Raw genomic sequence first — 14,026 nt, 5'->3', positions numbered from 1 at the left:
CATTCAAGAGTCACTTTAATTGACACACACAATAGAGAATTAGGGTACGCCATAGACTATCTGGACATCCATATTTGCACAGCTTTCTTAAACTGTCTTACTGTATAGCCTTAATCTGTGAGAGAAACACCACTGTAAAAGCAAAATAAAATCTTCAATAGCATGGAGGCTGTGGAACATTAACACCTATTTGAACTCTTTTCATAAACACATGAGGGAGGTTTCATATTTTAAACTAGTTATGTGGCAGGCAAGAGACTGGAATCCACAGTGACTGGCTATTAAGATAATGCTATATTCAATTCAGTTAACATTTTTTTTTCATTTTAAAAAAATATCTGCTACATTCAAGGAACTATGCTAGGAGCTGAATACACAAAGATGAACTAAAATATGGCCTCCACCTTCAAGAAGCTTACAAGCTAATGTGAATGAGGTATAAGAAATATACATGAAGAAATATAATGAGACAGAATGTAATAAATTTAAAGGAGAGATCAAAACCAAGTAGTCTGAGGAGGGAAACTATCACTTTTAGTTGGAGGGGGGAGTGGGCTCTCTGTGGGTGTGTGGGTATGTGTGTGTAGGAAAACTTCAGGAAGGAGGGAAAACTAAGTTGAGCCCTACAAGAAAAACTCTCAACAAGTAGAAATGAAAAAGTGAGTTGAATCTATATTATAGCCATAGGAGATAATATGAATAAAGACAGAAAAAGAAGAGATGAGATCATTAAATGAAGGTCACAGGAAGAAGCACAGAGGAGTGGTGTTTGGTCAGTAACTCCTCATGGGGAATGAGGCATCTGTTTGTTGACCTTAGAACATTTGAGAAGTTTGTTGTCTTTTTAGGGCATACATCTGAGCCATAACAAATAACCATCCAAGACTTATCAAAACAGATGACTACTACTGATATCTGGTGATTCATAGGGGCACACTTTATACTGCCAGAAGGAACACAAGAAGTACTGCCAACAATTACAAAGTGTTGGGGCACAGGCTGGGTGTTCCTTGTTGCTGTCCATTGAAGGAAAGGGTACTGAAAAGAAAAAAAAATTACCTGAGAAATAAACATTTGTTCTTTTTTTTGTGGGACAATGAGGGTTAAATGACTTGCCTAGGGTCACACTGCTAGTAAGTGTCAAGTACCTGAGGCCAGATTTGAACTCAGGTCCTCCTGAATCCAGGGCTGGTGCTTTATCCACTGTGCCACCTAGCTGCCCCCGGAAATGAACATTTGTAAATAACATAGGATCTGAGAATAGCATTTGGATTATTGGACTATGGCTTAGAATACAGGGAGGACAAACTCCTAGTCAGGAATGGAGTGCAACTAACAAAAACTGGCAAAAAATTTTAAAAATTATTTTGTCAGGTGTTTTGCAAATATGACCAAAAGGGTTTATAATTAAAAAGGATGGGGGGTTGTCTATGTTTCTCTATCAAGCTGGATAGGGTAGAGAGTAGATTTAGTGAAGAAGAATAACAGTTGAGACATCCAGAAGTTCACAGAAGACAATGCAAGAAAGGATGTAACAGAAATTTATACGGCCTCAAATTTCTATATAGGAATGCCAAAAGATTAGTTAATAAACTAGAAGACCTCATACAAGAAGGAAAAGTTGATCTCACAAAATATGTATCACTGAGACTTGAGAGGATGAATGAAACTCATGATTGGAATGGGGCTATAGAAGGGTGTACTTATTTAAAGAAACAGCACAGGTAAAATGGGGGGTGGGGTGAACAGCATTGCATATTTAGAAATATCATCATGAAGAAATCTAGGAACGAGAGAAATATGATGAAAAGCATTTGGATGAAAATCAAGGGAAAGAAATAAAATTACTTGTTGTTACTAGACCATAGAACAGACAACTGAGACAGAAACAAGAGACAGATGAGAAGTTTTGGAAATAAATTGACAAAGCCGAGTATAGAAGAATAATACAGAAGTGATGGGAGACTTCAATTATCTAGGTATCTGCTCTCTCTCTCTCTCTCTCTCTCTCTCTCTCTCTCTCTCTCTCTCTCTCTCTCTCTCTCTCTCTCTGTCTGTCTCTGAATCAGTCTGTCTCTTCCCTCCCATTTTCTCTCCCCTTCTCTCCTCTTTGCTCGAAGTAGATCATCTAACTTCTTGTGAAGGGCTTTTTTGTTTTGTTTTGTTGTTTTTTGGTGGGGCAATGGGGGTTAAATGACTTGCCCAAGGTCACACAGCTAGTAAGTGTCAAGTGTCTCATGCCAGATTTGAACTCAGGTCCTCCTGAATCCAGGGCTAGTGCTTCATCCACTGCGCCACCTACCTGCCCCTTATTTAATATCTTCTTAACTTCTCTTAATGATAATTGTATTCTCCAAAAAAATAGAGGAACTGAAAGATGAATTCTAAATCAGATCTATTGGGAAGAACCAGTTGCCATAATGGAAACTATGGGAACTTTTGGGGGGAAGTAACTATCTTCTCCTAGGGTTTATGATAAAGGCTACAAGGCAGAATAGTATGGCATACACCCTTAATATTGGGAGTACAGATTTCAAAGGTTTAATAGAAAGAATATATAGGACCCCACAGACTAAAATTCTATAAGGCAATTAACCCTGGAGGGATGGGAGATGCTCAAGAATGAAATTTTGAACCCTCAAAAGGAAGCAATTCTAATAATTAGGAAAAATTAGGAGTTAGCAGAAATACCTAAAATGTAAAGACAGGGAATTCAACAACCAACATAGATTTTTTTAAAAGATACATACAAAAAATAGAAGGAAAAACAGGTAATAGGGGATGAATATATGAGAATTACACAGTGCCTGAAAAAGGGTCAGAATCCACAAAGCAAAGAATGAGCTGAGGAAGGAAGGCCTAAACAAAAACAGGTGTGTGTGTGTTTTTTTTTTTTAAGTTGCATTGGGGGAAAGAGAAGGAAAAGGATTCTTGCATGGAGTAAATGTTGTGATGAAAAGTATCAACAGAAAGAAGGTAGAGCTACATTATTTTTATTTTGCAATAGTTTTTAATTTCACTTCCAAGATGAATGGTCTTTGTACTGAAAATAGCTGAACAAAAATGACTAATAGGAAATTTATATCTAAAATAATAAGGCAGTAAGAAAATGCCTATCTCTTTTGGATGAATTCAAGTCATTTGGCATAAAGGTAACTAAAAGAACTAGTGGGTGTGATTGCAGAGTCACTTTCTTTTATTTTTTAATTATTTATTTTCACTTCAAAATTATTTATTTTTTTTAGTCAGTCTTCTTGAAATTTAATTTCAATTATTTATTTATTTTGTTTTTGTAGAACCACTGTCAATTATATCTGGAAGAATGGAAAATAGACATTACAGGACTTGAGAAAGGCAAAGTACTGTCGGAATTTTCAAGGAAAAAAAAAAGAAAATATTCTGCAAACTATAGGTCAATGAGCTTGATTCCAATGTATTGTTAAAAAGCTGATGAAAAAACTTTTAGAAAAGAAAGCAAGGATTACAAAGATCCAGTATGACTATCAAAATCAGATCATGTCAGACAAATCTTATCTCCTTTTTGACAGGTTTATTAAACTGTTGGATTAGAGGATTGCTGTAGTGATAGCTTACCTGGATTTTAAAAAAGCATTTTATAGAGCATCCCATACTGTTCTCATGGAAAATACAATAATGTGTTCCATGACAATACAATATTCTGTTGAATGGCCAGACTCAAAGAATCCTTATTACTGGTTCAATGTTAAATTTGCTAGAGGTCTTCAGTCAAGTCTTCTAAGAAGCTGTGTTTGGCCCTGTGCATTTTTATCAGTGACTCAGATATAGATGATGTGCTCATCAAATTTTCTAATGACAAAAAAATTGAGGAGGGGTAGTTAATACATTAGGAAAACCCCAAAAGATCTTGATAGTTTTGAGCATTAAGCTCAAGGTAAGGAGATGAAATTCAGAAGGGACAGATGTAAAGCCCTATCTTGGTTTTGAAAAATCAACTTTACAGGTATAGGATGAAGGAGGAATTGTTAGAAAATAGTTTGTCCAAAAATATTTGGGAATTTTAGTAGATTATAAGCCCAATGAATTAACAGCATGTCAATGACTCCTCTCTCTCCCCCCAAAAAAAAAAGAAAGAAAGAAAGTAATACAATCTTGACTTGTATTAATGGATGCATAGCTTCAGGTAATGAGGGCAATATTGTCTCTGTACTCAATCCTGGTCAGATTTTGTCTGGAATATTTTGTATAGTTCAGGGAACTACAGTTTAAGGTGAACATTGATAAGCTGGGGAGTATCCAGGATTTCCTAGACAGACAAGGTCATCAAGATAGCAAAATAGCCTTGAGTTCATGTCAAATGAGGATGGGTTGAAGGAAGTAGTGATGTTTAGCATGATGAGGAGAAGACTTGGGTAAACATCTGGAGTGCTGTCTTGTGGAGGAAAGATTAGGAGTGCTCTCTTTGGTTCTTGAAGGCTGAACCAGGAACAATGGGTGGGAATTACAAAGAGGGAAATTTAGGTTTGATTTCTGGAAGGCTATAAAAAAATGAAGTGGAATATTCCAGGAAGTGGGGGGCTCCCCATCCTTAGAGGTCTTCAAGCAAAGGTTGGATAGACATTTTTTAAATATAATTTTAATTTCTTTGTAATACTGGTTCAACGATTTGACCACTAAGGGCTCTTTCAACTAGAAAATTATGTGATTCAGTGAAGAGGACAGCCATAGAGCACAGAGAAGAGCCTAGCTATCTCGAGTATACCATGTATAATGTGGATTATTCTGTGAAATTAATCTGGAAAAATGAATTAGAACCATTATTTTATACTTTATTCCTTATTTAATAGGGAGTGACTGAAATTTTTTAAGCAGAAGAGTGACATAGTCACTAGCATAGTAGTGTTGTGGAGAATCAATTTTAAGGAGGAAAGACTGGAAGTAGTGAGAAAGGTCAGGATTTCCTACAATTGTTAAGGTGAAAGGTGAAGAGGGCAGGGAGTTTGGAAAGGAGATAATGAATATAGATATTTCAAAGTGTGTTATTTAAAATTCTAAATCTGGGTTCTAATCTGTCCCCCCAGTTTTTGGGGGAAACTGACTAAAATCACCGATAAATGAGTTTAGGTTTTTAAGGGTTTATTGAAAGATAGTAAAAGAAAGAAAAAGATTGAGAACAGATTTCCTATAACCTGGCAATCCTAACCTTCCTAAACTCCCCCTTCTGAAGTCTTCTGCCACCACACCAATCTCTCCGACCAAAAGAGACAGAAGACTCTCCCCAGAGTCTGCTTCCTGCTTCAAGTTCCCCTCCCAGAAATGGGAGGTTCTTCAAGCTGATTGGCTAGTATCATTCAAATTCAGTGGTTCACTGGACCTGAAGGTGGTCTCAAGAAAGTTCAAAGTTTTTAGCTTCTGAGAACAATTACTTTCTTAAATACCCTTAAGTACCAGCCAGATGTGCTAACAATCTAGTAAGCAGTCAACAGTCAGTCACCTTATTCAATTCAACCAGTTTAAAGCAGTCTCCAGGTGGGCCCCTGAGTACCTGCTAAATATCATCTATCACTTTCCATTATCTTGTCACAAAAGGTAAAATCAACAAGGTTTGAAAATTGAGAGGATATAAATAATGAGGAAGAGGTAGGAGTTGAATATGCCGATGGCTTTGAGACTGAGTGACTAGAAGAATAGTGGTACAATAAAAAGAGTTAGAGAAGTTGGGGTCACTAGATAAAAAGTTCAGCTTTGGAAGTGTGAAATTTTAGTTATAGGCAGGTCATTCAGGTACAGATGTCCAATGGAAAAGTTGGAAAAATATTACATACTCTGATATTGGGAATAAATATTTGGGAGTAATTTACTTTCATTTCAGAAGGAAATGATTCCTTTTTATTTTAGCAAAATAACTTGAAAATTAATTTCCCACAGACTAGGTAATGGTTGGAGAAACTATGGTTTATGAATGTAATAGATAATTATTGTTCCATAAGAAAAAAAAACAAATACATGGAATTCAGAAAAAAATAAGCTTGTGAGAACTGATAAAATATGAAGCAAATATATTGTATACAATGATATATGGAATTATAAATGGATATAACATACAGATACAATAGTAAAAGACATAAAAATTCAGAGAAATGCAATGAGCAATATCAACTTTGGAAGCCTAACTATAAAACATACCTTCCTTCTCTTGGGAGAGAGGTGATGACAATGGTAGGGAATGAAGTATATGCTGTCAGCTATGATCATGTTTGTTTTCCTTAACTATACAAGGAAAGGTTCTATTGGAGGGTATTTTGGAGATGTAGTAGCAAAGGGGAAAAACACCTTAAAACTGTAAAAAAAAAAAAAGTCAATAGTTGTCTTGCTTTAAAAACTGGGGATAAAAATACTAAATCCAAATAACAAAATAGAAGAATGGGCTAGAATAAAACACAAGATATTCGGTATAATTTCCCTAGAAATAAAAACAGTTAAAATAAATGTTTATGTTAGCATTATGATTAATAAGGATAAGATTTGATGTCATTTGGATTACTCCTATAGTCAAAGATTTTATAAAATAGGAATGAGATGGTTAGGATGAAATTATCTATCTATTGATCTATCTATGATTAAGATACTATTATTTCCTTTTAAGTTCAGAAAATTTCTTCCTTCAATCATCTACATGGCTTAACCCATAAAATACAGTTTTCCATAAATAGAATCCTTAAGACTGTCACAAATGTTCTTTTTAAAATGAATACATATTTAGATCACTGTGTTTTCAGAAATTGATAGCCATCATTTAAAAAGGTAAAGAGGAAGGATGGCAGTGGAAAGAAAAAATGTCTAATCTACAAGAAAAATGACTGAAGGAGATCCTTAGGATTACTACAACTGCCATAGAATTTGAAGAATGTCAAATTACCACAGTGGGTTGTTCAACAAGGGAGATAATTTTAGCTATCTGATTATTGAGAGAAAGAAGCACAAAATCTTGAAAGAAATTGTAACGATTGGAATGACGCCACCTGCTGGAGACTTACTGTAGAAGAGTTCCGCCCATGAAACAAAGGTCTTTGAGGACAAGACCAGGAGTCTTTTCTTTGGCATCAGGAAATGACGCGGACTAGTGGGAGGAGGAAGGAAGGGACTGGCGCTCGCTCTCGCTCTCTTTCCTCTGGACTCTGGCGGAGAAGGGAGCTAGAAATGTGCTCTCCCTTTAATAGATAGGAATCTAGGCCTTTCTCTCTCTCTTTACCAAATTCTTATTCTCCTTAATAAATGCTTAAAAGTCTAACTCTTGCTAAAGCTTATAATTGATTGGCGACCACTCATTAGATATTTTAGACAGATTAGCTAGAATTTTAGCCCTTAACAAAATGTAGGAACCAATATATTGCTAAGGCTGGTGGTATTGTTACTTTCAGTTCACCAACTTTATGTTACAAGCAAATTAAATTTCAAGAACTTCCAGGGCATAAAAGTGAACTCTCAAGTGACTAATTACAAAAATTACTCTCATCTCTATGATGCAACAGGATTCCACTTTGGATCAGCATTCCACAAAGACATATATCTTAATTCAAACCCTCATAGATAAAGGCATCTCTTATACCTAAAATGAATCATTATTTTCCCCATCTTCTAATATATTTGCTTTGACATTTCAGCAAAACAATTAGAGAAGGTATTTTTTTTTTTGTTTTTACCTACTAGGTACCTTATGTTTTCAGGAGAAGAACTGGGTCCCTAAGGAATATGGTAGCTTCTTGAGACCAGCTGGTACAGGTTAAATAATTAGTCTGTAATTAAATTAGAATCAGTCATTCTGTACTCCATTGCCATATGTTTTACCAAGAAACTATTTTTTCTCCTCTTTTTTTCCTCTTCTTCTTGAAAGAAAAATTGAGGACTGAGTATGGTTAAGATTGCCTTCAAGTGTTGTTAAAGGGTAGAAATTTTATTAGGTTTAATCATGAAGCTCATTGCTAGAACATCATCTACATGCGATTACCAAGAAAAATAGTATAGAGGAAGAAGAGAAAAGGATTCAGGACAGAAAAGAGAGATTTGAAAGGAACTCTAGAATTCATTTTAAAATAGGGAAGGATTCTAAAATAATAGAAATCTTATGGAACAAAAAATCCCAAATAAACATGAATGAATGAATGAATAAAAGGTAAAGCATTCATTAAGTACTTACCATGTGGAAAGTACTATGGCAAGTAATGGAGAAATAAATAGAAAAACAAGACAGTCTCTGCTGTCTGGGAGCTCACATTCTAATGGGAGAGACAATATATTTAGGAGATTCCAGGAGCAGGGGAGAAGGAAAGGCTGAGTGGTCTATAAAGTACAGAAGCAAGACATTTTAGGTAAAGTGTCTTCTTATGTGTCATTTTCATTGAGAAGACACCATATCTGTTTGAATCATGTCACAGTGCTAAGATTTTGTTGCTGAGGTCTTTGGAAGTCTTCAGGAACTGTGGCTTCTGAGGAGGAGAGGGCTGCAGTTTGCCAGGTCAAGACTCTAAAAGGACTACCCCTTGAATTATAGCTGCAGGGCCTTGCTAAAAATTGGGTAAGTGGTCTGGGAGACATTGTTATTCCTGGTGATCATGGGATTTCCTGCCTGCCAATAGTAATGGTTGAGTAGCTGGCATTGGTGGTATTGGGGATGGTGGCCCCTGTTGCCACACAGTATGAGTAACTTTGGCAGTTGGGTGAAACCTATTGATTTCTTTTCAGGATAATGCTTTTAAATTCACAAAATGCAATACTTAGGATTATAAAGAAAAACGATTATATTGAAATGGATAAAATGCATTTTCCCCAGATGAAGACATGCAGCTGTATAGGAAGCCCAACAGGTTAATCCATCAGTATATATATATATATATATATATATATTTGGTGGGGCAATGAGGGTTAAGTGACTTGCCCAGGGTCACACAGCTACTACATGTCAAGTGTCTGAGGCTGGATTCAAACTCAGCTCAGGTCCTCCTGAATCCAGGACCAGTGCTTTATCCACTGTACCACCTAGCTGCCCCCCCAGTATATGTATATATATATATATATATATATATATATATATATGTGTGTGTGTGTGTGTGTGTGTATATATATATATGTGTGTGTGTGTGTATATATATGTATATATATGTGTATATATATATGTGTGTGTGTATATATATTTTAGTGAGGCAATTGGGGTTAAGTGACTTGCCCAGGGTCACACAGCTGGTAAGTGTTAAGTGTCTGAGGCCAGATTTGAACTCAGGGTTCTCCTGAATCCAGGGCCGGTGCTCTATCCACTGTGCCACCTAGCTGCCCCCATTATGTATATTTTTAGCAAATATTGTACATTTATAATTCTTTGGGCACAGAGGTGAAAGGGAAATGACTAGATAATATTGCGTTTAGAAAATTTTACATTTTCAATGATACCAAACAGACATCCACTACAAAAGAGCATTTCTTTAACATCAATATCCTTACAGTTCTATGATTGCAAATCATGTAATAATGCAATTTCAGTCAGACATGGAAACCCTTGCCTATAATCCCATCTGACAGGGAGACTGAGGCTGGCAGATCTTTTGAACTCAAGAGTTCTGAGATGCAGTGGCCTATATCAATTGGATGTCTGCACTATTTTACATTAATTTAGTGACCCTCCAGGATGGGGAGAGAAAGATTGCTTAAGGAGGGGCAAATCGGCCAAGGTCAGAAGCTAGTCAAAGTTCCTAGGCTGAGCTGTGGTGGGATCAGGCCAACAAGTATCCTTTGTACTATTAGCCTAGAAGAGATGAGGAAACCTAGTCTTTAAAAATGCAATATTATTTCAGTTTAATTAAAAATACAAACAACCCAAAAGTCAATAAAATGATACATGGCAGGCATAATTAGGCTGTAGTATAGTAGCCAGGAAAACACTTCCATAAAAAATTACTAAATATACATATGAGAAGCAACATGAGGTTAATAGATAGAAGTCTAGCCTTAAATTCAGGAAGACCAGGATTTGAATTTTCACTCTGACACAGATTGAATAGGTGACCGTATACAAGTCCCTGAACCTTTTGTTGTTGTTTTATTTTGGTTTTTTTTGGGGGGGTGAGGCAATTGGGGTTAAGTGACTTGCCTAGGGTCACACAGCTAGTATGTGTCAAGTATCTGAGGCCAGATTTGAACTCAGGTCTTCCTGACTCCAGGGCCAGTGCTCTATCCACTGTGCCACCTAGCTGCACCCCCTGAACCTTTTTGTGCCCTGGTCAATCTTCTGTAACTAAAAATTAGAAAGGAGTTGCTGATCTGCATCAGAGAAGGGAGTTTAAGTTCCCTACATTGATGAAATTACACATCTGAAATATTTTTTAAAGACTAAAAAGAGAGGAAGTCCTGGCAAGTAGTGAGAATAAGAAACAATAGATGGTCAGTGTAAAAAATAGAAATATTCTCAGAATAATAAAAAGCCTTAAATTTATTGTGTTAAAGGGTTCATTGGCAAACATGAACAATAATGAAAATGGATGTGAATGTGTTACAATCTTCAGAAGAGAAAATAAGTGCACACATGGATGAACTCCCCAATCTTTGAAATACTGAGAGAAGTTCAGGCATACCTCAGAGATATTTCAGGGTTGGTTTTAGATCACCACAATAAAGCAAGTCACATGTATATTTTGGTTTCTCAGTGTATATAAAAGTTATATTTACAGTATAATGTAGTCTATTAAGTATGTAACAATATTATGTTTAAAAATGTATATATCTTAATTTAAAATACTTTATTGCTAAAAAATGCTAACTATCATCTGAACCTACAGCAAGTCATAATCTTTTTGCTAGTGGAAGTTCTTGCCTCACTGCTGATGGCTTTAGTCTGAACAGGGTGGTAGTTGCTGAAGGTTGGGGTGGATGTGGAATTTTCTTAAAATAAGACAACAATGAAGTTTGCCTCATCAATTGACTTGAAATTTCATTTGCATACATAGAGTCCATCATAGGGTTATTAATTAGCTTAATTTGAATATTGTTATGTCTCAGGGAATAGGGAGGACCAAGGAGAGGGAGAGAGATGGGAAAAGACAGTTAATGAAGCATTTAGAATATGCACAACTTTTATTGATTAAGTTCATGGTCTCATATGTGTATGATTCATGGTGCTCCAGAACAATTATAATAGTACTATACCCATATGAAAAAAATGCTTTAAATCACTATTGATCATAGAAATGCAAATTAATACAGTTCTGAGGTACATTGTACCTATCAGAGTGATAAATATAGCAAAAAAGGAAAATACTGATTGCTGGAGAGGATATGGGAAAACTGGGACACTAATGCACTGTTGGTGGAGTTGTGAAAAGATCCAACCATTCTGAAAAGTAATTTGGAACTATGTTCAAAGGGCTATACAACTGTGTTTATCCTTTGTGGTATATTATTGTGATGGAATATTATTGGGTTATAAGAAATGACAAGCAGGATGATTTCAGAAAGGTATGGAAAGATGTATATGAACTGATGTATAGTGAAGTGAGCAGAACCAGGAGAATGTTGTACACAGTGATAGCAATATTGTTTGATGAAGAATTGTGAATGAACTTGACTATTGTCGGCAATGCAATGATTCAAGACAATCCCAAAGGACTAAATGAAGCACAGTATCCACCTTCAAAGAAAGAACTAATATTGATCGAACACAGACTGAAGCATACAATTTTTTACTTTCTTTCTTTCCTGTTTTTCTTTCATTTGAGTTTTCTTGTACAAAATGACTAATATAGTATTGTTTTACATAATCGCATGTGTATAACCTAATAAATTACAATATTAACATCAAAGATCACTGACCACAGATCACCATAACTGATATAAGAATAATGAAAAAAGTTTGAAATGTGACAGAGACATGATGTGAGCACATGCTATTGGAAAAATGGTTCCCACTGACTTGCTTGACATAGGATTGCCACAATCCTTCAATTTATAGAAACAAAAACATAATATCTTCAAAGCACAATAAAACATGGTAGCCTGTATGACAAACTACATTTTAAATGCACTACTTTTCCACCCTCTGCTTTTCAGTCTTTTGGCAGGTACCTTTTTTTTCTTATTCTCGTTGACTTTCATTCTGCTCCAAGCAGAGTCTTCCAGTACTTCCCCAACCCCCTTTATTCTAGTCAGAGTTTTAAATTCATTAGATCAAGACGTGAATACTAATGGAATTAGCAGTGAGTGGGAAGGAAATATAGTAGAGCAGGAGGCTCATTATTTCTCAGCAGGTTATGTTGACTTCTCTAGTCTTTACTGACTCAAGATAGTCATCATCCCTGAGGTGACCCTTAAACTAAGCTTTAAAAACTGTACATACTTCATGCAATACAAGAAAACCATGCATACCTGTCTAAGTTAGTCAGTTTTGTAACAGTGCCATTCAAAATAGCATTTATAGCATGCATGGGATTCACAAGTGCAATGACTTATTTTAAGAAATTCTGCATGGAGACCTGGACACTCTAACTATTCATTAGGACTGTAAACCTTTGGCCCATATTCCCCCAAACTAGAGCCAGTTGGGTGAATGCGCAGACATTACTCAAATGGAAATGAGCCACATAATCTTAAGAACGAAAAATTCCAAGCAGCTAGAGCCTTTTAAACATGCTAAGGTCCCATCAGATTTCTGAAAGAAAAATAACTGAAGTCATCCAAACAACCATACTAAGGTTCATGAATTCCTCCTACATAACATTCCTATGGGCAGACACAACAACAGGAGGGCAGTAACAAGAAGAGAACAAAATTAGGAATAGCAGTACTGAAAGATGGTGAAATTTTAGAAATGATTAAATTATTTTTATAACTTGACATAATACGTGTGTTTCTCTGGTTACACAAGCTGAACACCTTTAGATTTAGAGATGGAAGGTGGCTCAGATGCTAGGGAGTCCAACACTAATTCTACAGAAGGGAAAACTGAAACCCAGGGTAAGTGATTTTGTCCAAGGTCATACAGGCTACATGCTTCAGAGTTGGGATTTGAATTCAGGTACTTTGACACCAAATCTACTTTCCTCTGTACCTTATTACTTCCCTTCACCCCAAATTTGTAAGAATAGAAATCATTCTCCAATTGATAAAGTATGTAAATAGGTAGTTTTCAAAGGAAGAAACCCAAGCTATCATATTTTTTAAATGCTCCATATAATTATTAGACAAATGCAAATCAAAGTCTGAGGTTGGCATTTGATTAGCAAACCTGACCAAAAAAAAAAAGAAAAAGAGAAATGACAACTATTCAAGAGGCTACAGGAAAACAAGCACAATTATGCACTATTGGTGGAGCTGTGAATTGATTTGGCCATTCAGGAAAGCAATTTGGAACCAAGCCTAAAAAGTTATTAAACTATGTATATCCTTTTACCCAATGATACCACTGCTAGGGCTATACCTAAAGAGATAAAAGAGAGAGGAAAAGGACCTGTGAATATTAAGACATTTATAGCAATTCATTTTCTGGTAGCAAAAAAAACTGGAAACTAAGGGAATATTCACTTTATTGGGGAATGACTAAACAAATAATGGCCTATGAATGTAAAGGAATACTATTTATTGTGCCATAAGAAACAGGGAAAGTGGTGGTTTTAAAGAAACAGGGGGAGATGTATATAAAATAATCCAGTAAAGTGAGCATAGCCAGGAGAACTCTATGTCTGTCTATGTCTCTATCTCCATTATATATATAATAGAGATAGACATACATGTATACATACACACACACATATATATATATATATATAAACAGTAATAGTGTACAACTTAGAAAGACTTAAGAACTCTAATCTATATATTGAACTGTGATTCCAAAAGATGATAATAAAAAATGGGCTACCAACCTCCTCACAGAGAGATGTTGGACTCAAATTGTTGTTTGTTCTTCATTCTTTTTTTTTCTCTTTTTTGGTGAGGCAATTGGGGTTAAGTGACTTGCCCAGGATCACACAGCTAGTAAGTGGTAAGTGTCTGAGGCTGGATTTGA

The 14,026-nt window shown here is 35.8% G+C and overlaps 1 protein-coding gene across 4 annotated transcripts in view; it reads right to left on the bottom strand.

Annotated features, from left to right (window-relative positions):
- The window catches only part of LOC122734301 (synuclein alpha interacting protein), a 224,703-nt gene that overhangs the window by 86,530 nt on the left and 124,147 nt on the right, over positions 1–14,026 (bottom strand). The window lies entirely within an intron of this gene.

This window comes from Dromiciops gliroides, chromosome 1 (assembly GCF_019393635.1).
Source record: "Dromiciops gliroides isolate mDroGli1 chromosome 1, mDroGli1.pri, whole genome shotgun sequence".
NCBI lineage: Eukaryota > Metazoa > Chordata > Mammalia > Microbiotheria > Microbiotheriidae > Dromiciops > Dromiciops gliroides.
Note: the sequence above shows the minus strand (reverse complement) of the source record. Positions and strands in the feature narration are given on the sequence as shown.